Source organism: Squalius cephalus (assembly GCF_949319135.1).
Source record: "Squalius cephalus genome assembly, chromosome: 25".
Taxonomy (NCBI): Eukaryota; Metazoa; Chordata; class Actinopteri; order Cypriniformes; family Leuciscidae; genus Squalius; species Squalius cephalus.
In genome coordinates this window covers 12880179-12904349 of record NC_137146.1, presented here as the reverse complement: position 1 = coordinate 12904349, position 24171 = coordinate 12880179, and the positions used below count along the sequence as shown (strand labels likewise).

General features: G+C 38.0%; 1 protein-coding gene across 10 annotated transcripts in view; it reads left to right on the top strand.

Moving 5' to 3' along the window:
- sulf1 (sulfatase 1) overlaps positions 1 to 24171 on the top strand; it is a gene marked incomplete at its 3' end in the record, with an annotated part of 89802 nt that overhangs the window by 30154 nt on the left and 35477 nt on the right. For 6 of the 10 annotated variants that reach the window (XM_079863570.1, XM_079863567.1, XM_079863573.1 and 3 more), the window contains exon 1: positions 16994 to 17128. The exons of 1 other annotated variant lie outside the window; for it this stretch is intronic. Of the gene's footprint in view, positions 1 to 16990; positions 17129 to 24171 lie in introns of those variants that run through there. 3 more of the 10 variants (XM_079863576.1, XM_079863574.1, XM_079863575.1) reach the window with 1 other exon arrangement.

Here is a 24171-nt window from a genome sequence, read left to right as displayed (position 1 = left end):
CTGCAAGAGGGCCGAAAGAGGATTGATGTGGCCCACAGAGGGTTTTCCATGCTAGTTCGTTTAGCTTGATACCATCTAAATCTCTAGAGAAGACAAGCTCGGCCACCTCTCAGTGATTTGAACCAGACTTTGTGCCAATTCGAGGCTGCTATTTATTGTACTGTTTACTAAAATACACATGGTGGGAAATCGCACATCTGTGCACCAACTGATGGATGAAGTCGTGTCGTGGTGTGAGAGAATTAAGTTTGCGTATGTGTGCGTGAGAACCAGTGTCGGTGGTTTGCTGTTAAAGGTCACTGTTACTAAAATGTAGCAATATGAAGCACGCAAGTAACCGTTCTTTACACGTATTCCCATTTCCTTCTCATGAACAAGACCCTTCCCTTTTAAACTCTTGTCCCTGAGGTTATTTTCTCTTTAAACTGAGATTCAGTCATCTCTAGATCTCTTTGCTTTCCTACTGACAACCAGTGGCCAGAACAAACTTGTAAATTATGACTGGTATGTGTTGATTTCTTGATTAGGTCCAAGAATATTTCTGGAGCCACACCAGGAGAATTTGCAGGCATCCTGTTGCTTCATTACCAAAAACTTCTTGACATTGATACTGAAATGAATACCTTGAATTTATTTTTCACAAAGTAAATAACTGAAATAACGGAAACTAACGGGCGGTAATGATTTTTGTGGTGTCTTGCTGTCAAAACCTTGTTGGGAATGTTGAGGAAAAACTCATCTGACCTCTCCAGAGGTTAAATACATTTAGTTTTGACCCAACAGCTTTAGTACTTGGACCAACAAAGGGGCAAGAACATGATGAGAAGGCAATGTGTGTCTTCCTTTTTCAGAAGGCTCTTTGTCCTTCATTTGTTCTGGCATTCCCGATGAGGAGATTCTTCTGTTTACCCTCGGCTTTGCCTAAATGTTCATTCTGTATGGTCTGTTGAACAGAACAAACCTTTTTCTTTTCTTTTAAAAAAAAAAAAAAAAAAAAAGCAGCGGTTCACGAGTCGCCGTACAGCTCAAGTCTCCATCTCCGTCACCTGCAGTGACCCTCACTGAACCAAGTCTGGGGTTGTTTCTGTAAGTCACCTAAGTGCTAATTCTCGTTAATGCCCCCATTTAGGTCAGCACTGCAGGTCCCTAGCCAAATACCGCCAGAGGATATTTTGCTTTCCCAGTCATAAACAATGACATTCAGTCTCTGGGGGTCCACTCGTTGCTATGTGTGTGCAATCGTGGTCTTTGCGAGCAGAATCAGCTCTGTTTTAAATGGCAAAGAGAACCTCATGCATTTTAATACGTCTTATGGCTTCAAGCAAGGAGCAAACACAAAACAAGGGAGGCAGTTTAAAGGGATAGTTCACCCAAAAATGTAAGTTCTGTCATAATTTACTTACCCTCACGTTGTTCCAAACCTGTATGAGTTTATTCTGTTGAGCACAAAATATATTTTAAAGATAACCAGAGAGTTGACAGTAGTCATTGACTTCCATAGATTTTTTTTTCCTACTATGGAAGTCAATGGCTACCGTCAAATGTCTGATTACCAACATTCTTCAAAATATCTTCTTTTGTGTTCAACAGAAGACAGAATCTCATACAGGGTTAGAACAACTTGAGGGTGAGTAAGTGATGATAAAACCGAACTATCCGTTTAAAGTATTGGTTAAACTCTTTCGACTGCAGAGAAGAAAATAACTATCATTAGCTTGTATGGTCAAGTCCTGAAGATGAAGCTGGTGTCCTGAGGTGGTATTGATTGGTAAGATAGCCTAGTCTCCAAGTGGGATCACATCTAACATGAAGGATAAGTTAAGCTTTTTCATTACTTCCATTTTAATCCACCCATATTTCCCATGTTCTCTACACTTAAGGAATGGTGAAAAAAAAAAAAAAAAGGTAATTCTGTGGAAAATAAAAGATCTTTTAAAGAATATCTTTGTACATTCAATGGAAGTCAGTAGGGTTCAAAACTAAATTGGGTCCCTTTGACATGCAATGTATGGACAAGGAGGCATTTTATCAATCATACAGGTTTGGAACAATGTGAACGTAATGAATAAAAGTAAATGACAAGTTTTTTTTATTGTTTTTAGGCAATTTTTAAGCAGACCTTTTCGTTGAGCCATAACTGAGCATATTTGTCTTTGTTCAGACTCAGCTGCAATGTAAAGCTAAGCCTTGACAGATAAGAGCCTAGATGGATGTGTGAGTTCACACCAACTTGACTTATCTAAGAGCATATGTTGCTACACACATGCAAGGTCAAAGGGCAACTGCTCTTTTCACATCTCCGGTGATCTCATTCTATAATAAAAACCCACTGACTTTTATTGGAGAACAAAAAAATGGCACTGAGACGCCACCGCGCTATGCAAAACACCTTGTTTGGGCTCTGCACCATTCGAGGGCACATGCAGTTCTACTTATAGCTCTATTAATGATCATTATACTCCTTTCCAGATGTCCCCCTTGTTTAATGTTGCATGCACATGACAATTGAGTTCACCAGCTTGGCTTGGATGCAGCCCCACCACGTTCTTGTGCTTTTTTTTTTTTTGCTTTTTTTTTCCAGACGAACGCTAAAACCTGTGAAGGGTTGAGTATATTGGCCTTTTCAGTCAACAGCAGTTCAACGCATGTCTCAGTTCGACTGGTTCATGCTTTGGCATAAAACTGCATAGGACTCTTCATGGGAGATCCAAATCACAGGAAAGGCCTCACGCTTGCAAATGGATGACGTAGGAGCAGGAAGTTGGATCCAGTATTTGGTCTGGATCGCGTTGGCTGGGGACAATGTTGGCAAGGTGTTTGGAGATGATTTTCTCCATAAGGTTGTGTTGTTTAAAAGGGTTGAAGGAGAAACGCTAGTGTGGAACTTGGCCTGCTGTCAGCGCCATACGGTCTTGGCAGTGTGGTGATGTGAAGCCAGCTGGCTCTGGTTTTAACTGAGAGTGAAGGGAATTGTTTGGGTCCTACAAGGATACGTTCACACAAGTAATCCAGTCTAAAATCTGGGTGGTCACTAATGTGCCATTTAGATGTATATTCCTCTTTGAAATGTCATTTTAAAAAAATGTTTGGGAGGGGTTGTCTAGTGCCATGGCTACTTCACATCTGATTCCATAAGCAAGAGGGATCCACTGGCTTTTAGAGTTACTCGACTGCAGAGGCTTTGCTGAGCCACACGGCTGATGTAGAGAGGATTACATGGCTGCTTAGGAAAACACTTGGTAAATCAGAGTGTTATCGACTGTGTACACAACCTGTGAATCTAAACCTTTCATAAAAACCCGAATCCCACGGTGCGCTCACAGCTTGAATTAATAAACAGAATGGCATTTACATGTACTGAGTTTAATATAAGCAGTATATTTGGTCAAATGTCTCATGCAGCTGCTGAAATAAAGCAGTTATATTTATCCAGCTTTCAGGGCTTTTTGAAGCACAAATAGACATTTAAATTTGAATTGCTTTCAAACTACATAACATATTAGACCATTATTATTCCCTCAAATGTGCCAATTAGCATAAAAGCTGTCTGACTGATTTCATATTGAACAAAGATTATTTGCTCAAGATTTGCCAGCATGCATGCATTGTCACTGTTCTTGAAGTTTGTGGGTTAATTGAGGATTATTTGACTGTATACAATTACTTTGAGTCCAATTCATGAATAAATAATTCACAATGGTTAGGTGAACCGGTTCATCTGATTCAATTAAAAGATGCAAAAGAACAATTCATTCACTAATCTGACAATGATTCCAGATTAAAAGCATGAAACATTTTAGTGAACAAATTCAAATGGGCAAAACCAAGTAGAGACCATTAGTGAGACTATTGAACTCAATCTAAGTTTTTATAATGCCCTGAAATATCTAGTTCAGTTAGGTTTACCTGCTGTATTACAACTCCTGAGTAAAATGTGATTTTAATAGCTTTTTTTCCCCCCAGAATGTTTAATTTCAGGATCTTTTCCTATATGCATTTTAATCTTAAAACGGAGTACATTTAAATGTTGAATTTATCTCTGTTTCCATTATATTATTTTGTATTGCATGTGCATGTAGAATCAAGAGGAACAGCTAATACTTTATGCTACTGGCGAAATATTGTCAAGTACACAGTGTTCAGTGTAACCAATGTGCAAATAATTACAGTAACTGATATGTTGCAATAACAGAAAAGATGAGAACTTAAACTGATGAATTCACAGGGTTGGGTGAGTCTTTCTGTAGTCTTCAGCAAACAGGATGTAAGGTACAAAAAGTATGAGCTGCATTATACTGAGATATGAAAGGGCTAAGAGTCATATTGTTGTCTTAGCTTAGAATTCTGATCCACGTGGGTGGCAAAGAAAATCTTATTCTTGGCTTCAACAACTTATTAACCCTTGTGGGAGCCTTAGTGTGTGTTCTGTGAAAAAGCAGCTCTGAAGATGTAAACCTGCTTGATGATGCCTAACAGTGCTAGCGGTGCTATGACCTGAAGGTCATGCAGGACATTTCCAGATGCTTTTGCACTCATCTAATGCAGGTCAAAAGGCTTGTGTAAGAATGAAAGACCAAGCTTTTCTTGATTTTTTTTTAATTCAGTTTGTGATTTTTTTTTTTTTTTTTTTTTTTTGAGTGTTCTTACAGGTGATAAACAGATTAGAGGGAAGCAGTTCTTCTTTTTTCTTTTTAAGAGACAAACTTCTCAAATGGATCAAACTTTTTAGGGTTTAGTTGCCATGAAGATGAATACTGATGCCCTTTTTCCATCCTTAGCAGAGCACAGCATAAACACAAATCTCAGGTTCCATGACTAGGATGGACAACAAGCCGCAGTTGATGGATTTCAAAATGTTTTTCTCTTAATTCTGTGGTGTATCAATGTCCAATGTGGAGAGAAGGGGAATTTTATTATTTTGTCATGGAAGAAACCATTACCTAGGCCTGAATGAAGGCATGGAGACAGTACAGGCCTAAATTGGCATTGTGTCACTGGAAACTTACCCAACAGAGACACTCTTCAGTAAGTTAAAGTTCAATTAAAGTTCACCAAATGACTCTTGAATTATTAGAAAAGGATAAGACAGCACAACAAATCTTCTCTAACTACATGAGTGAGAGAGACTTGTAGCTCATTGTAATTGTTTAATGTGTAAAGTCTCTTTGGATTTGTGACCTCAGTGCTCTGAAATCCCATGTTGGGATTGACAAAGAATTGCAGATGATGGCCATCCTGCTTTTAGACTAAAGGAATAGTTTGCCCAAAATGAAAATGGTAATTTACTGTTTTTCTGAACCTTTCTTCTGTGGAACACAAAAGATGTTCTGAATAATATTTCAGCTGTTTTTGTCCATACAATGAAAATCAAAGGGGTCAAAAAACTGTTTGGACAAAGATGTTTTTCTTTTGGGTTTCACAGGAAAAAAGAAAGTCATACAGGTTTGGATCAAAATGAGGGTGAGTAAATGATGACATGATAATTTTTATAACTAATTCTGTGGTGTATCAATGTCCAGTATAGAGAGAAGGGGAATTTTAGTTTTTTGTCATGGTTAAAACCATTGCCAATTTAAGTCTGGACTCTATCCCCAACCTCCATTCAGTCCTCAGCACTGTCTAAACATGCAGGATCTGAATCAGCACTCCACATCGGCTGGAGGAAATCACCTGGAAATCAAGCGTTCTGGCTGGCTGCTATCTATAACTAAGAATGAAGGTAAACAAGGATGATAGTCGGCAGGAGAGGAAAGGAGGGGTGAATAAACTAGATTGATCTGTTTTCACCGCTTTGCAGAGAACATCAAGATCTCTTTTAAGAGGAAGTGGGCTTGTATAACAAGTATTCTTTTATTTACTTCTCTTGTTTTCTGGTCTGAAATGTGGGTAGGCGTTCCAAGACAGTGGATTGGGATGGTTCTGGGTTTGATGTTGAGAACTATTCTTCAAATTATCATGTTAGGAGCTCAGGAACTGCTAATAAGGCAGTGAAATGTACTTCCGTCCTGGATAGAGTGCAGAGTTTTGGCTTCTAGTGGCGGGGGTGAGGCCGGCCGGCCGGTCCTTCCTTCATGCATATGCAAGCACATCCTGAGAAAGAAGCTTGGCTGAGTGTCAGGGGAGCACTACAAAAGATTGGTGCTTGACAAGAGGCTGAGCTCCCTGCCAGCCAGTAGGGTTACAAAGTGGAACAGAGAGCCTCAGCAATGTTTGCTAAGATCTAAAGCTGTTCCCTAAAGCACTGTTTACATTTCATTCACTTGCACAGCTGAAAAGTATAACCTCTTCTTTTTTTTTAGCTTACACTTCCACTGCCCTTCCCTTTTCTTTCTCTTTTGACTCTGCAAGCTGTATTCTGCCATTTGGTCAAAGAATGTGTACCAGAGGAAATTATGTGGCCTAATGAGATTATTAGTTTTTTTGTTCCAAAGAATGCTCTCACACCAGTGGTGCGAAAGCCAGATCACCCACTAGCGGGAGGTTTTTCTTGGACTGCCCATCTGGCTGGAAGAGTCACACTGCCATTCACTGTTTTTGCATGCTGTGCTAATCAATGTTATTATCATTAACTAAAACTAAAACCATCAAAATTTACATTTGAAATAAGATCTAAATTAACTAAACTCTATATTTATTTATTTATTTATTTATTTATTTATTAAAACTGATAAGTGACACAAACGTAACTAAAATTAAAATGAAAACGCAAAATATAAAACTTAATTCAAAATATTAACAAACTTTAATAGTATGTTAAAGGAACTAAAATAACAGTGCATTATTTTGAGAAATCTGGAAGGGAACCATTGAGTAAATAAACTCCAGACAAGAATACCGGATGGTTATGACAACTATAAAAGATTTAGTGTGGAGCGAATAGATTTTATGCGATTATGGGTACATTATGCATTTGTGGTTCAGGCTGCATAACAGATTTTACGTCATATGTTAATGCAACCCCCAAATCTGCACGAATTCATGGTTGATTTCAGAGGAAGCTCTATGAACAGTAGTCGTCCTGCTGAGATGAACCTGATCCATGTCAAGCTCTCGTTCCTTAAATGGTGGACTTTTCTTAGCTGCTTGTGGGGGAAAGTGGCTGTTATTTGGGGATTAGAATAGGATTCCTCTCACAAACTGGCTTTTTTATGGCTGTCAAGAGGTTCCTCTCTGGTCCTTGTTTATTGCCTTTTGTTTAAATGGGCACCCAATTAGCACCGAGATGACAGCAGAGCCCCACCAGCGCCTTTTAAGATGTAGTGGACTTCCTGCTCGTAGATGGACACATGCACAAAGGCTAAATATAGCCCTGGCCTCGCAGTCCTAACATTAGTCTGTGAATTATTATGGGGGAAACAGACAAATCTTGTGTGTTTTTGAAACTGAAGAGAGAGTTATACCAGTTCTGAATCAAGGCCGGTTATCCGCCATGTGCAACTGGAATGGCTCCGATAAAAGCACAATACTCCCAAACACAGAGGTATTACTGGAATTTGCACCTGTTGTAGGGCAAGCCCATGTGATCTGTTGCAATGTCCTAAAAGATGACCGCTGCTGGCCATAGCATTGCAGTTCACGTTTGGTAGTAAAAGTGACGAGTAGAAAAGAAAATGGACCATTTAGATGTTCCGTGGAGATCTTTGTGGCTTTATTTATATATATATATATATATATATATATATATATATATATATATATATATATATATATATATATATATATATATATATATATATATATATATATATATATATATATATATATATAATTTTTTTTTTTTTTTTTTTTTTTTTTTTTAGATCGCAAATTCAGTTTAACCTTTTTAAAGCGCTTTTTTTTTTTTTTTTTTTATTATTTAAAAATATCAGTGATAGCAATTTTTTTCTATTTATATATTGATTTATTTTCTACTGCAATACTTTGTTTTAAATAAATAAACAAACAAATTAATAAAGATGTTTATTTATTTAAAACATGCAAGTTAAATATTAAATACCAACGTTTTTGTTTGTTTATCTTATCTATTTATTCCTTTTATTTATTTTTCTATGTTCTATTAATTAATTATTTGTTTAATCAATTTACATTTATTGAAATTGTATTTCTTTAAAACATGCAAGATAATTAAATACAATATTTAACATGTTTTAAAGAAATGCAATGTAATAAATATATTTAACAAATAAATTAATAGATAGATAAATAAGATAAACAAATAAACTTTGGTATGTTTGCTTTTTAACTTGCATGTTACATATAAATAAATAAATAAATAAATAAATAAATAAATAAATAAATAAATAAATAAATAAAATATTTGTTTTTGTTAAAAACATGCAAGTAATATACCAAAGTTTGTTTGTTTCTTTGTTTATCTTAATTTTGTTTTCGATATATTTATTTGTTTAATTTTTATTTACACTATTGACATTTACAACATGCAAGTTAAATATCAAAGATTGATAGATATTTATTTCTTTTGTTTTTTGTTTAAATAATTTGTAATATATCTTTATATATTGTAATATATTTTTGATTTATTTGTTAAGAAATTGTGTTTCAAATCAACGTGCCCCCTTATTTTGAATGAGGCATGATGCTTCTAGACCATTTTCAGAAGAATGACATCAGCAGTTCCCAGTACTTTCATTTTCTTAACTAAACACATTTTTCCATGAGTCTGAGTTGACCAACCCCCTCACCATCATTTAATGCTATCTCACACACAGGCACGCACACACACTGTGACGAGGACCTTTAAACGTGGTCATTCTCAGCATGGCAGCTGCATCCATTCTCTGAGAGGCCTGGGCACAGACGTCCTCTATTGTAGCACAGGGCCATAATGTCCCCTTTCAACTGCCCCTTCATAAACAGCCAGGTGTGAGCGCTGTGAGAGGGGTGGAAGGCAGAACGCTGGAGGGCTTTGCTGGCACTTACCGCATCTATTTTCATACGAATGCTCCCTCATGTTCATAAGAAGAGAGGACTCCTAAACATTATAAATAACTATAGTGATGTGATAAAGCCCAGCGCTTGAGCTGTTGTTGTTTAGCGGCAATGCGCCATGGTAATTATTTCCTCCTCTAAAAAAAGAGGCTAAATTTAAAGAGCTTCCTACTCTCATGCCAATCACAATTCGCCGGACCCTTGTCGCTTCCTCTACTCGAAGGCTGAAATTAGAATTAAAAAGCCACAGCCACTTCCGTCTTCTCCCACCACTCATGGTTCTGCACAAAGAGCAATGCACTTGTATGACAATGATTTGTTTGTGCATTGTATGTGTGTGAGGTCCAAATCTGCATAATATATTACATGTCAAGACTTATAGCTTTGTGAATCATTTATGCTTAGCCCATATACTGATAAACTGCTGTAATTATGCATTAAAAAAGTGGCCAATATCACAATGTAATTATTTAAATTTTGGGTCATGTAAAGACCTTATTCGGAATATCCAGTGTAGCTGAACATTCATTTGTCGTCACATGTCCAAACAAAGGTGCTTCTGGTTGATATTTGATGCAGACAGTTTGTCTAGACAGTCTATTGAAGAAATGCATTTTTTTTATATATATGTTTTATATATATAAAAAAAATTACACTTTATATATATATATATATATATATATATATATATATATATATATATATATATATATATATATATATATATATATATATATATATATATATATATATATAGACTAGCATTTTATTTCTTAAGTTTGTTTATTTCACTATTTATTTAACTTATAAATTACTTTTATTGTAATTCTAAATTTATTTATTTATTTATTTATGACTGGCTTTTCATTTACTTGGTTACTCGTTTATTTGAATATTTTACTTCAATTAAATACATTAAATATTTATTCAGCTAAAGTCAATAAATACAAAAAATATTTTTAAGTTTAATAGCGAGTTTAAATAAAAAATAGAGAATTTAAAGTTAATTTCTTTGCACTTTTTACAGCAACTATTTAAATAAATATGGCCATTAATTGGAAAATTAAAACATTAGTTTTGGTTTGTCATCAAACGTTTCACCTTTTATCTCATCTTTAGTCCTGAACTGTCCTTTTGCACTTCATCTGTCCTGAAGCATTTAGCCATCCGTTTACAATCTTCTTATCACTGCCCTAAGCAACCTCTAAGGTTGTGCGGGGGGTGACCGTTATCTAGATAACTATCCACCTCACACACACACACCAAACATTAATTCTCTGTCAATGACCTGCTTGCGGCATGCTTTTAGGGATTATACTCAACCAGCCATTTGAGGATGTCGAAGTGCGGACAGGGCCTCCTCACATGAGGATTTGCCTTTTCTGTCTTGTTCCTTCTTTTCACTTCTGGGTCTGAGAGGATTAAACCATGCTTCCGGACGTAGGGCATTATTTGCCTGGGATGAGAAAGAGAGAGGAAGTAGCCGGGATCTAGTGATCCCTGAAGATAGAAATATCAGATTTTATACAGTTTTGGAAACTTTCAAAGTTTAGTGTAGTTTCTGTGTAGGGTGAGTAAAAGTTCAAATTAAGTTCACCAAATAACCCAGAAGGCACTTATGTTTGGGGTGAATGTGGAATTCATTGCGTCTCATTCACTAATAATTGCATAAGTGAATGCAAAAGGCTCTCATGCAAAATATCCAGAACACGTGCAAATGCTTGTGAACTTTTTCTAAACCATTTTTCATATGAATCCACAATTTTAAATGGAGAGAGTGTGCTTACACTTAGTAGAGTTAGCAACAGAGACTCAAAGCCTTTTATAGTGAATCTGTAATTGCTCAATCCATAATGTCCATTTACATCAGTGACCTCTGTGCTGACCTTTTCCTCTACCTGTTTAAGGATCAGATGTAGTCTAGGAATGGGATGTTTTTTAAACTGTCAGGTTACTCATTTTTACATGTATGCCTTTTGGCTTTTATCTAAAGCAAAATTTGTACTCTTAGTATAAATTTGCATTGTAAACAAATTAATTACATGTATTATGCTGCATCACAGTATTAGATGAATACATTTATATTATTTCTATAAATTGAGAGACAAAAAATGGGCATGAAGGTCTGTAACTCCTACTTCTCATGAGGTGCCAAAAGTCTTTTCTGGTGGAGGAAGGTTGGCAGGATAGGAAAATTCAGAAAGAAAAAATAATAATAAAGGAAATTCCATTAGCCTGGTGTCAGGCCTGATAACCTGCTAATGTATGATTTAATAAAAAGAGTAAAGCTGCAGCAATGTTATACATAAGGGTTTATATTTCCCCTTGTCTCTCAATTCTTTTTTGTGTCATAAGTGCTCAGTTTGTGCTGGTTTCAGACATTTTACATTCAAGTGAGCTTAATTAGAATGACTCAGTCCCACTTTCAGGCTGAAATTAAATTATACCATGTAATGTGCTTTATCTTGCAAGAATTGCCTTTTTTTTTAAATAGATTCCTTGGTATCTCGTTGGCCTTTAAATTCAGCACATTCTTCATGACATTGATTTTGCGACTGTTCATTGTTGTTTATGGTGACATATAAAAATGTTTATGAATTTGACCTAGTTTTCATGTTGTCTCATTCCTAGAGTCTTAGAGGATGGGAGTTTTCTTGTCCTGGAGGAATACATTTCTGTCTTCCGCCCTTTACTCTGACAATGCACCAATTCAAAGCCTGTTCCAGTGGAGATAGTGGTTCACACTAATGACCCTTGCTTGAGGTGCCTTTACTGCAGTGGAAGAATGTTGCAGAATCTTTGTCTCTCTTGCAGCTGCTTCCCATCTGCTATGTATGCAAGATTAGTATCGCTTTATTCTTACATGTGGGGCTCCCATGGGCTAATAATTTACACATGCTGTCATGCCACACTGTGCTTTACTGTTTCTTGAGTGCTGAGCAGTGACAGAGCCTGAGGGATTCAAGGGATCTTGGGATTCTTGAGTGCCACTAAGCATGCTAGGGGCATACAAACCCCAGGACAGTCTGGACAATAGCCTGTCCCTTTCACCCAATAAATCAATGTCGTCGTTCGTCAAAACGATGGTCAAGACAACCTGGGTTTGAAAGTGAATCAACCTAACCAGAACCCGACAGCAAAGTGGTAGGGAGAATGTTGCAGAGATAAAGGTTAATTGCCTTTACTTCATAATAAAGTATGTTATGGTTTGGAATTTATAGCATATAGCCATTTATAGCCGTACTTTTATAGAAAATAACTTCGATAGGTCATTTAGTTTAATGAATCATTTAGTTTAATGAATGTGAATTGAGTAAAATCATGTTATAAACTTCTGTACATGTCTTGGCTGCAATAATGTTTCAGAAATGCTAATGTACTTAACCATGCAGATGTTTTCTGGCCCAACTTGACTGAGGGGCCCATATTGCGGATCAAGATGATGGTTCTGATAAAGACTACAGAGGAAATGACTTCTATATTCGGTTTCAAGCTCGACGGGCAATGAGGGCCTATGAAACCAATACACCGTTTGAAGTGTTAGTCAATAAGCAGCCTGTGCGCTCGTTCCCTGATTGCACATGGCAGCCATGTAGCCTAACAGCTAAAGTAACACTCTCTTCCGACAGTTGTTTCAGCTTAAAGCTGAAAATGGTTATTGCTTGGGATCTGGAGGCATTTATAGTAACTTTCGTCCAAGAAAGTACTTGACAACGCTCTTAATTTTTCTGGCAAAAGGAACCATCCGCGGAGCGGTCAATCTAGGACATGTGTGGGCAATTAGCTTGAAGTTAGCTTCCCCTGATCTGAAGCACAGAAATGTTTTGTCAAGAAATAAAAGTAAGTCTTAGCTAAGCAGTTTAACTGCTATTACATGTGATAGCTCTCTGGAGAAGTTTCCTTACATTAGCAGGTCTGTTATTGGTAATTATTTGGTTCCAGTGAGGCATGAATCCCCCTCCGCTCTCTGTAAAAAAAAAAAAAAAATTGAGACAGATATGCAAATAGTGGTTTAATGTCATTTTGACAGTGTGTAAACACACTTTGTAGTAATAGGGTGAAATTACTTTGGTTTAAGTTTCAATAATTGAGGTTCCACCCCATAGTTATTGGTTGATTAGAGCCAGTGACACATGACATTTGTCTGTATACTGATAATTACGTTAACTAGCAACCGGCTTTGATGTTGAATCTCAAAGAACGGTGCTGACAATGGTGACAGTTGTCTGGGAAATCAAAGCGGTGCAATTAGTTTGCAATTAGCCTACTGGTTTACCGTTTGATCTGAGTGATGTCCTAGTCTGATGAATGGCATTCAATGATGTTTCTGAATAGCTTTTGAGTTTTGGTGCATCCAAAGTGAAAATGGTCTTCCCTTTGGGATGTGTTCTGTGTTTGACACCTAAGCTTAGCCGTTTCATATACGTTGGTGATAAAGATGTGGATATTTCAGGATAGTGATGGGCTTATTTGCTGAGATCAGAGCATGCTTGAGGTCAAAGCATTAGGCAGCTGACTCTATAAAGTCTTTGATCCAGAGTGCGACTGCATTGCACGCGTGCTTTTGGCACTCGAGACCGTGGAAGACAACACCACAAATGTCATTTATGTTTAGAGTCTGTTCACTCTCTCTCTCTCTCTCTCTCTCTCTCCCCTTGGCCCAAAGACACCAAATCTCATCCAAGCATAATGAATGAGATAAATGAACCAAGTAGGCCCCCTCTAGCTGATATACACATGCACAAGGTTCTCGCTGCACCTGTGAGGCTCATTTAGGCTTGTAGATGGGAGAGGGCCCTTGCAGGGGTTAATTCTGTGTCCCTCTTTTGTGTGTTGGAAGGGGGACTTTTTTTGGTTTTGCTCTGCACAGCCTAAGTGACCTCCTGCAGGGTCTTTAGGCTTAACTGACACAAGAACAGTTCATAGTGTCCTATTCTAGAGGCCTCAAACATGTAGGCTCAAAGATTCTTAAGGATTTTTTTTTAGTCTGTGGATTCACGTACCAACCATTTCTTTTTTCTTAGACGAGTTTTGTTAAATTACTTATTTGAATAATTTTTTTTGTACTGTAAAAAAAAAGTTGCTGCCTTAATTTAAGTACAATCAACTTGGATGTTTAAGTCATTTCAACTTAAATTGCATTAAACTGACTTAAAAAAAATAGCAAAGTCTTGTACAACTTATGCTAAAAGTTGAAAATTGCTTAAATTATTTTGATGAGTTAGAGTAATGTAGAAATGTATGTTGCATAACTTATTGATCTTATAATTTATGACAGTGTTGTAGGTTTTTTTTTTTCATTCTATCTCACAAAACCCCTGCAAAACCTGGCGCAGATCCCATTTCAAACCTAGAGGGTTTTTTAGACATAAATGAAATGTCTTTGTCTTTATTTCTATGACAGTGCAAGGGTAAAAATAAATTTTGAGGGGAGCAGAGAGGAGTCAAACTCATGACTTTCGAAGCACTGCTTCACTGTATTTCAGAGCGCTTGCTCACAAGGCTATGACTCTGACAAATTCATTAAATTAAAATTTTCTAAAAGATGTTGTCATTTATATGTTGAAAGATACTTGCAGTTCCCTTGAGATCTAAGATGGGATTATTTTAGTCCCACATTTAAAAATGTGGGAAACCTTGTTTTGGATTAACAAAAGACCATACCTACTGGTACGATAAGAGACATTTCTTGTCAGTGATCAGTGAGTCCACTAAATAGGATTGTTTGCCACTTCTCTCCCTCAAAGGCTTTTAGAAATTGTGGGGGTTGGGGGGCTGGCTTTGGGGTTTGAGGTGCGGCATGTACTAAGTGTGTAGTTGTAAGGGGGTGGGGTCACACTTTGTGAATTCAGTCAATCTAATTTGAGCTCTTCCCCTGAAGCCCTCATCTCATTCCCCTTTCCCCTTTTTCCAAACCTCATGTGAACCAAGACCGGGGGTTTTCATGCCCCTGATGAAAATAGCCTTTGTTGCTCTTAATCTAATATCCTGCGCATTTAAACAGCAGTGAAAATGAGAATCCTGCTAAAATGTTGGAAGTATCTGTTTTCACCCAGTAGTTCCGCTGAACACGCTGGCCGGAAAATGGATCAGAGCGAGTCACACAACAGCATGCAAATGGAATTAAGATGTGTTGAATGCATTTGCTGGAAATTTGTGTCCTGTTACATTGGAAACCCTTTAAAAACTAGTAGAAGGAAAAAACCTGTGTGGTGGTATCAAACCTGAGTCACTCTGTTCTTTCCATTTAGATATGCTGTGCTATGCTGTTTTGTCGTCCGCTGGTTCTTATCTTCCCTTACAGCCTCTCCTGAAACTGTCACCAGTCAAGTATCTCTACCAGATTGACACCCATTAGCACATGGAAGATGACACAAATGTAGAATTAAAGTATAAGACGTGCTAGTCTTCTTTTTGGCTGCCTGAATAGGGTACGTGATGACGTGGTCACAGTGTTTGTTTGATTTGGGGCTTTTGAGGGGTTTGTCACAAGTGAAGATTGATCAGTGTTTGAGTTTGGTCTGGGATAACTGAAACTTTTACCAGGTGTGAAAGCAGCTTTAAAGAATGCTAATAGGTCACTTAGCAGCCTTTGTTTTCATTTCCTCAACTGATGAACTCAGTTGCTAAGATAGCACAGAACCGGGGTTAGCATGTTTATTGAGCTGAGGTTTCATGAAAGAAAAGCCACTTTCTATTGACCTTCTAACATGAGAATGAGAAATGATTGGCTTTCAGTTGTCAGTGCACCAACATTCAAACTGTTTTTCTTGAGTATTGGTGGCTAAAGGGTCAGTGGCATGAATTTTCCTTTCTTTTTTTTTATCCAATAAATATTCACAAGGTATTAAAATTGCAATGCATACCTACAAGGTGATTTTGGAATTAATTTACTTTATAAAAAATACATTTTTAAAAAGTAAAAAAAAAAATGTCAGGGTTGTCTTACTGTCCTGATATAATGAAAAAAATATTTTTTTTTATTTTTTTTTTTCAGGACAAGGTTAGGTCAAATATTACAATGTCAATGTAATTCATACAATTATTATGAATTAAAACTTAACTGAAACTTTCTTTTTTATATATTGGTTAAGATGTGTATCCAAAGTGTTGCACCTTTTTCTTGGTTACACCAACACAACATTTTTAGAGTCTGTTAAATTTCAACTTTTGTAAAGACTTTGGTTGAAAGTTTTTCAAAAAATTACATTTTTAGGAATGGCACATTTGTATTTATTATTTTATTTTCTTGGACATTCCTCTGCCATTGACCGTAAAGCAAATGCTTCACTGAAGTTAAATTCAATGGAAAGTATGCTATTAACATTGAATATTTAGCCTGTCTTCAAATAAATTACAGTGAAGCGATTTAAATCCCACACAGCATTACAAATGACAGTAGCTAAAATAAATGAAACTAAATGGCGCTAATGATCCTGGCTCAGTCTCTTATCTCTGGAAAATCTCTTTCTCGCTTAACTTAAGGCAGTAGATTGCGAAGGACAGGAATGCTGCCGAGACAGCTGAAGATTTATAACAGGGAGGTGTGAGTTGGGCAGATGTAACAGTGTAGTACAAACAGCAGTGCATTGTGGTCTGTACAAGTTGTTCTTTCTTTAACTGACCATACTCTTTTGTGGAGTTATTTTTTTACCCCATCCATGCTTTAGAGGCACTGCATTTCAACTATATGTGTGAGTGAGATTTGAGGAACCCCAGGCTGCTTCTATGGGATTCCTGTGAGCTACAAGTGGCAACATAAATGTTCATAGACGTGCTGCCCTCCCTCCCTCACTCGCATTCTCAATCCCCTCCCTCCTCTTCTCCTCTCCTCCCTCTCTCTCTCTAAATCTCAGGTTACCGTGGCTGGAGTTTTTAGACATCTCTGACTAGTGTTTCCCTTATGTCCTTGTCCCTGCCTCCAGCCTGGGAAGAGCCACCCAGTACCCTCTCTGATTGGACTGGGTAGTTTGTCTTGACGCACCACTGTGCTGAGTGCTGGAGGACGTGTTTCAACAGATGGTTGGGGTTAGTGTGTGTCATCACATTGGAGAACAGATTAGAGGAGGAAGGTTGTCTTCCAGGAGCAGTGTGGTCCCCACAAACACTCTGAGGATCTCAAGAGCGAACAACCCACAGCGAGAGAAAGATCAACTCCATGAGCAAGACTGATATCCAGGTACTAACACTTCTTATTCTCACTCTCTCCAACTAGTTTGTTTTTCCTTGGAGGGTCTGGAATTTTTAGTTCATCTGTATTAAATGTTTTTAGCTGTCTCAGGTGGTTCTCTTGTGTGAAGCTGAAGTGCTGTCAGGTTTGGGATTTAAAGAGGGGTATTTCTGAATGAGAGATTGTTTCTGACTGACGAGACGTCTTTTTGCATGTTATGCAAGTTTTAATGAACCATGTAATTGGATTTTCACTACATGAAAATGACATACCCTTTTGCAAACCTTGATTTAATTGCCGTTTCTGTCATGCTAAAAAGTTGAAGGGAACATCTCACTAAAAATCATGACCTTTAGACTGTGCCAGTTATGCATTCACATAAATTTGATTTGAAGTAAAAGCTAAACCTTTGCTGCACAAACAATTTTTCAGACTGATCCCTGCACATGTTGCCGGCAAACAAGTTTAATCCATTCAATTTTGCATCAGTTGTTTAAATAAGCTGTGTCCTGCATTAAGCTGACACTGTTTTCATAATGAAGAAATGTGGTGTTAAGAACATCCCCTGGACCAGGTTGCAACATATGCAAATGGCGGGGTGCCTCTAAAGAAATCATGCCACAAGTTTCACTCAACTCCAGTAAACCAAAAAAAAGGCAGAACTGCCAATGAAGAACTAGATGTCTAGCATTAATATGTTGCTGCCGGGCATGTATACAGCGTGAGGTGTTTGCTGAGGGGACTGTACAGCTGTAAGGGCAAAGGGGGGCAGAAGAATGATGCCAGGAATGCCACAAAGACAGAGTTGTGTGAATGATGTTTATTTACACACATTAATCAGCCATGTCAACATCACTCACTCACACACTGAAATTCATTTGAGAAAACCACAAATACATCAGCACTAGTGTTGAGATTTTACAATGAGGGCAGTCATTACCAGTGACGACTGCAGGATTATGAAGGGACGTGATTTGAGAAACTTGTTTCTTTTCGTTCAGTGTGTTTTCGTTTCTGTAGATGTACAGTTATGCCTTATTAGCTCTTTTTTTTTTTTGGCTGTGACTTCATTAGTGTTTGAAAAATCATTTGAGAGATGACGCTTACGCAGACATTACCTTTCACTGAACCAATTTAATGCACAAGTGGATTTGATTTAATGTGAGGTTGAAAATGACCTTGCTAAATTAATCTTGATGGGTTGCATTAGTCGCCAAAAACTGCTTTTCATTACATTTCTTTAACATGAGCCATATGTAATTAGGTGTTTTAGCTCTGAGGTCTTTGAGGAGATCTGAACTAAAGACTGTTTATGGTCTCAAACACTTGGTTAAGTTTGAAAGCAGACAATACCATTGACCTGTTCGTTCTCTGCGAACAGAGCCATGTCGTAAACTTGTCAGTTACAGTTCTTCATCAATCACTTTCTCTAAGTGCAATTAGTTTTAAAGATACAGGCCTGCATCTCATTTTTGTGCACTGTTTTTAAAAGTGAATGGTACTGTCAAAAAGGAAAATGTCAGTTACTCAAATGTTATTTCAAACGTGTATGAATATCTTTTGTGGAATGTGAAAGGAAATGTTGAATGTCCTGGCCCCTCTTTATCTTAATGAAAGTGAAAGATCTGGGGTGTCGAGCTTCAAAATCATAATACAACACCATAAAATGTTGCCCTTCTATACGGTCTTCTGAATTATAGACTCTGTATGATAGCTTTGCGTAATGAACAGAACATTTTTGAGCTTGACAGCCCGGATCCCTATTCACTTTCTTCATTGGAACACAAAAGGAGAAATATTTTATATTTGTTTTCCATATAAGAAGATGCAAACATGTTTGGAATGACACAAGGGTGAGTAAATAATGACATAATTTTCAGATTTGGCTAAACGGATATATGATCTTGATCCCAGCATCTTTGAGAGATTGTTGTGGTTTTGTGTCAGTCTAAACAGTTGCTGCAGCTGTTGTGAATAATTTGCAGTTCTAGATTTGGGTCTGCCAACACTAATATTGTTTCAGTAGCTGTTCGGTCTTTTGGAGAGTTAGACCGGGGATCAGCTGTACCGTGAGAGTGGGACCACGAGAGAGCATGAACTCTAAGCTGTGTGTGTGTGTGTTTGTGTGTGTGTGTGTGTGCGTGCATGTTTGTATGAGAATGAGAGAGAGAATCTTTGTCTAACTGTCAATAACCATTCAAACTCTATGATCTAATATCCTGTATGTATTCTCAGTTTTCCTGAAGCTTGGGACATGTGTTAAGTATTTGACCCCCTGCCATTCGTGTTCACTTACCAACTCAAATCAAAAGCAGCGGGAGCCCATGTGCCGCTGTACCGCATGCCTCTTGTGCCATTTATAAAATGCCTCTTTGCCTTTAACTAGATGCATATATTCACTGCTGTTCTGTCAAACAAATCACAGTTGCCAGGGTGCTGGACATTTAACAGCCCATATGTACGATCCTTTCTGTCAAGTGCTGGAAAAATGGCAGCATGTGGAGGTGGCCACCAGTGCCAGCTGTTCCCAGGATACTCTGAGGAGCACCAGCCATTCCCACCACATGGACATTAAAAGTCTTGTTTAGATGGGTAGTGAGAGGAAATTGAGCCACACTGTGTAGTATCTGTTTATCTCTGCTTAATAATAGTGTTCCTGCAGGAAGTGAGGTGGTAATTTAAAAGGGAAGGGTGGGTGATATCAAGGCTGTAATTGAGAGTTGACAATGCTTCGGCATGATGTTGTCTCTCTTATCTGTGGCTCTTAGTCCTATGCTTTGGGTACACGGTTTATAATTTCACTGTGCATGTTATTGATCTCTCTTCATAGAAGGGGGAGGGGGGGGGGTCGTGATGTTTGGATGATGCTTTCTGATCTAGGAACAACAGACTCATGGGAAACACTGCCACAGATGGCGCTCTCAATAGCGCCCCCAAGTGTTTGAAGAACATCACTCTATTGCATCAGGGTCACGGTAGGCGAATCAACTGTAAAATGCAAAGATACTGGAGAACACTTGAGTTCGTCAGGTTGCCACATTGTAAGAACCATTAGGAGAATCTCTAGGCAAATATAGCTGTGCTTTCAAAAACATGTAGTGACTAGTGGTTCCTCTAGATCCACCTTAAATGAAAGGTTTTAAGGCACTTGAAATGATTTTGAGGCAACTTCAGACAGTATCTAGAGGTTCTCAATGGTTCTGGCAATTGTCTCTACACTTATTTTGTTTTTACAATAATGCCCTCCTTAATGCAGAGAGGCATTCTAGAGTTCGGCGCTGACTACTTGAATCCCTTGGTGTCATGATAATTAAGGTAACTCAGCCAGTCATTATTGACCTTTGGCAAGAAAAGGCAGGCAGCTTTGCCGACAGCTCACCTAATAAAAGACAGCATGCAATGCTTTCAAAAATGTAACCTCCCACCCTTCTTGCTTAATATTTTTATTCAACTTCTGCAAGAATGAATTGAGTGGGTCCTTAAAGGCCTCATTTGGACATGACAGCTAAGCATGCAACGTATCCAGACTCAAACGTACTCTGTTGCTGAACGACTTTGATTTGCTTTCATGTCTCTTTCTCGTCTTTACCATGGGGATATGAGTCTGACCTCTGCTGTGGCTTGCTCTTGAGTGGAATGCCTATAAACCTTTCATTGCTTTGGGTTTGTCTCGCCAGAGCCCAACAGGCAAGCCACTGGAGAGTCGTACCATCCAAATGAAGTGGTTCTGTGGTTTTCCTGTTTGGTTGCCATGGTGTGATCGATGTGGCAGAGAAGAAATTAGACGTAGATCAAGGGTAGGGAAATTGCATTTGTTTTTTTCCTCTTAATTAATTTAGCCAAAATGTTGTTTTTAGTTGAGTGACACTTTTTTATGATACAAAAAAAACGGCAGCTTCCATTTTATTTATTATCTGTTCCAGGACCAGTATGAATACCTGTTTCTATCTCAAAGGAAAAAATAAAGGAAAATATTGACTTAATCGCTTAATTGCGATTTTCAGATTTGACTTTTTTTGTAATTGCAAATGACTCGCGACTATCTCAAAATATTACTTTGTCATAATTGCAACTATTTCTCATACTTTCTCTTGTGATTGCAACTTTCTCACAATTGCATCTTTACATCTCACAATTGCAACTTAAAAATTGAGACTTTTTCCATAATTGCAATGATCATAGTTCTGACTTTTTCTTTTGCGACTTTCAACAGTCTCACAATTAACTTATTTTTTTATGTGACTTTGATTATCTCTCAATGTAACTTTTCTTATTTTAAATTTGATTGTATATACATTTATATATATATATACTTCTAGATTTTTTTACTCTTAGGTTGAAACAGGCTTTCATTAGAAAAAGACTGGCCAGCTGAGGTTCCCAGAGGGCATAGCAGAATTCTGCTCAGGCTAATTTACATATGGCATGTTTGTCTCTGGCACTCAGCGTTTTAGGTTTGGCCTGCTGACTGTGGATTCATAAATGCATGTGAATATTTGGCTGCACGGCTTTTGAAAATGAATCCTGTGATTTTGAAAAGATCATACAGACGGTGGATGGGGCGTGACCTGTAAGTACAGGTGTCAGAAAAATGGCAGTACACTCAAAGTTAATTACGTTACAAATGATGTGATCGCACGCTTCAAAAAAAAAAAAAAAAAGCCACACGCATTCACGCCTCAAGCGCTGGCAAAGTGAGCATCAGAGTACAAATTACAGGTTGCATTTCTGCATGTGTCTGTGTGGCTGAAGGGATGGATGACAAATAGTTTTTTTTCTTTCTTTCAGGAGTAACATCCCACTCGTATCTATAGCAGAGTGACAGATAGGGTCAGGGATGGGTATTCTCATTGTCGTTTTTTTCTGCATAGATTCTGTCTGTACATGCCCCACATTCTGGAAGTGTACCATTTCACACTTTGACCATTTCACCACTTACCCCGCCCAAAAACAGTCTGGAATTCGATTCCTAAGCGCCCCAGTACATTTTCAGCATTCAGGTAGCCACAGTCTTCGCTAGAATCCCTATGGAGGATCCCTTTCCCACTCTACAGATAAAGCGTTGTCGGGAAAATTCGTCTCGCGTACCTACTCCGAAGTGACAAAATAAAATAAAATTCTGTATCAAAATTTATAAGGAAAGACCAGTACTTTGTTTAGGCTTGGTTTGTAGGGAATTACAAACCTGCACACATATATTCAAACGCACATAACTATAGAACCAATTCTTAATGCGTATGTGAACGCCATCAGCATTTATCACAGGTTCGCGTTTAAAGTCTGTGTAGAGAGAATGGTGTCGTCTTAGCGGCCCCTAATTTAATAACAAATGATCGTTGCAACGGAAGCGAATCAATCAAAACTAACTTTAGCTGGAAAATAACTTTATTAAAGAACCGCTATAAAGCCAAAACAATCTCTGTTACCTTAAATTATACGTTTATCTCTGTAAAGCTGCTTTGAAACAATCTACATTGTTAAAAGCGCTATATAAATGAAGATGACTTGACTAGAATAGGTAGTCTCAAATTAACATGCACTAGACAGTGCTGGTGGCTTTGCTAGCCTCAAGTTTGTGATTTCCAGCCCATTTGACAACATGTAAAGCCATGTGATCACGCTTTGTCATTTGAGGTGCAGCAACTGGCCCTGTTTACAACTGATATTAAAATGCATTTTGGGGGCGATCAGATCACAAGTGGGCGACGCAAAATACAGGTGAAAACGGGGTCTAAAACTTTTTGAGCTTTCGACCACTTTCAGAGGTAGTTGAAAACACATTTGTCAGGATTGCTTTCGTAGTGTAAATGCTCATGTGGTCCGAAGTGTTCGAACAGCCACAAAAGACTGTCTACTCTCTGCCTACTGACCTAACGTTTAAACATTGCCGGAACCGTGCTAGCCAGATTTAAACTTTGTTTAAAAATGACGAAAAACGTTCCAAGCACAATGTTCTCTCACCATTCCTGATTTCTAACGCACTCACAGCGTTCAGCAGGACCTTGCGGCTGTCAGAGCAGAAACGAAAGCTGCTGCTCTCCGTATGTTGTTCTGTCTTCTCTGGGTGCATTTTATATGTAAATTGCGTGAGCTTATTTTATCCAATAGATTGAAAGATCGGAAAAAGCCCATATATATACCCCCGCCATACAGCCACCCATCAAATAAGTCAGGACAGAAATGGTTGAAAGTGGACAAAAGAGACATTAAAATACCAGGTGGAAACAAGTATGTGTCTCCCTCGTCTATTTATGATTCGATCGACCAAAACACATCATGACACCAGGTGTAAACAGGGCCTAAGTCCCTTACTTTGGAGTTACTAAGTGCGAGTTGAAAGCTGATCCTGGCATTAAATGGAGTAACACTGTCTCAATCTCTCCACTTTCAGACAGGCCATATGGTCCAGTGGTGAGGCCTGCCGTGTGCGCTTGCTGGTAGACCAAGTATTTATATTTGGGGTTTGAACACATTTCAGTTTGGCTCATTAATGTAGCAATAAGGGTAATAATTCAAGGGAATCAGTCTAATCCTGTTTTTACCTGGCTTTTTTTCCCTCCTCCTTTTACCTGTGCTCTTCTGTGACTGATTATGAATTGACCTTCTTCCTTGTTGAAGAATCGTGTTAAAAAGTACTAATTTGTTTTGACAAGTGTTCCAGTAGGGATATTCATCAATCCTCATCAGATCTTCATGGGTCATTTAATCTGTATACATCTGTGGCCAGGTCTCAATGATTAACCTGCTCTCCAAGACACAGAACCCCCATGGTATAGATGTGGCCTGGTGGCACCTCTTCTATTATAGTGAGGGATTTATGTCTTCAGGCTTGTAATGGTGCCACGCGTCTTCAGTCAGCGAACTGCACATAATATTAGGATCACTTAAGCGGCAAGGATACTCCAGCTCAAACAGATTTGCTTGGCTCCCTACGTTCTTCATGTGGGAGCTGGCCACTGATTTCATGGAAAAGACATTGATTTATTTATTCAAGACAGTTACGTCAGTGGAAACTCACTGAAGCAATTTGAATATTTTCTTTATGTGGCATT